Here is a 1,632-nt window from a genome sequence, read left to right as displayed (position 1 = left end):
TCTTCTCTGAACATCCCTCATTCTGTGACCTTGGCTGCCTTTTGTATCAGTGTTTGTACAGGAAACTCTTGTTTTAGCACCCATTCTGCAGTTCGGGGATAAACTATCCCCTGGTCTGTCCTGTGTTAGCTGTGAGACCCTTAAGGGTAGGAACATTCTCTACTTTCCTTCAACTCCTATTTGTGGTAGTATGGTACTTCATTCATAGTAGATACACGATGAATGTGTGTTCAGACAAACCATATGTGGTCAGTCCAGGGTCTAATAGATGTGAGCTCTCCCAGTGTGTGGCTGGGAAGGGCACCAATAGCCTTTGTCTGATGCAGCAGAGCCCAGTCCTTCCACATCATCAGGGCTCACCCTTCCTGGTGCCTTTCCTCCCCTTCTGCTGGCGTATGTTAAGCACGCCTTCCATGTGCTTTGTTTTCGGCTGTGCCTGCTTCCTTGCTGGATCATGAGTCTGTGAATAGCAGGAATCTGTTTTTCTCCATCTTGGTTCCTTCCTCCAGCTCAGGGCCTTAGTCATCCTTTGCATATAGGAGAACTTGATAAAGGTTGGCTTTTCTGGGGTGATATTCACAACTCAAAAGAAGACAACATTGGCATCAGTAATTCCAAAGTGTTGAAAGCCAAGAATCATTTTACATGGGTGGAGTAGACTGCACTGTGTTCATAAAGATTTTGCTGCCTCTGTTCCTCTCTTCCAGGAAGTATCCTACCCTGCCCATTGGTGATAGCAGCTGTGGCCATGGACTTGTTTTGCCCATAAAGTGTAAACTTTAGGAGCTGCAGCTCAGTACGCTGTCTTGCCTCTCTGCCGTAAGGACTGACCATGCTCCAGACTGAGGCTGCTCTGTAAGCTTTTTGCATCCCAAAGTGAAATTAATGTGTGGCAGGGCTGTGGCTGACCCTCAGTGGACATCTAAGGTGAGGGAGAGATAAAACTTTGTTGTTTTGAGCCCCTGAGATTGAGGGCTCTTTGGTTATTGAAGCATGACTTGGTCTACCCTGACCAATACACTGGGATATGCAAGAGATGTCTTCTTTCTCTTAAGGAGGTTCTATTCCTACTTCTGCTTGACTCTGCCCAAAGAGAAAGTAAATGCTGAAGTATACTACCTGGAAGCCAACACCATGACTCAGATGTGTGTGGATGTGGATGTGTGTGTGGTGTGTGGTGTGTGTCCACATGTGCATGTGCAAATGTGACTGCAGAGGTAGGATGGAAAAGAAGGGAAGGAAAGGGAAATGAAGGGGCAATGTGGGCTTACACAGTACACAACAAGGACAATCTGCTTGTGGACAACTGATATTTTCCTACAAATGACTTTTTGTCTGTGGTTGGGGAACAAAATAAATCATCTCTTTCCTCACTCTGACCACAAGACCTTGTGCCAAACCACATCACAAGTCAGCCCGTAGACAGTTGAGGCAGATGCCACCTGCTGGTCTGGCCAAGCTAGTGCAATGGTTTCCAATTTCAAGAATACCTCCCTCAGGAGGCTGGTACAGACCAAGAAGCAGGGACGCCTCAATGCAGAGACCTCAGTGATTCCTACCCCTCACTTCAGGCAAAAACTCTAAGGACTTCAGCTGGGACTCTTCTCAACCCAATGGCCTCTCAAGCTGGAT

Source organism: Zalophus californianus, chromosome 4 (genome assembly GCF_009762305.2).
Source record: "Zalophus californianus isolate mZalCal1 chromosome 4, mZalCal1.pri.v2, whole genome shotgun sequence".
Taxonomy (NCBI): domain Eukaryota; kingdom Metazoa; phylum Chordata; class Mammalia; order Carnivora; family Otariidae; genus Zalophus; species Zalophus californianus.
This window is presented reverse-complemented; position numbering follows the sequence as displayed.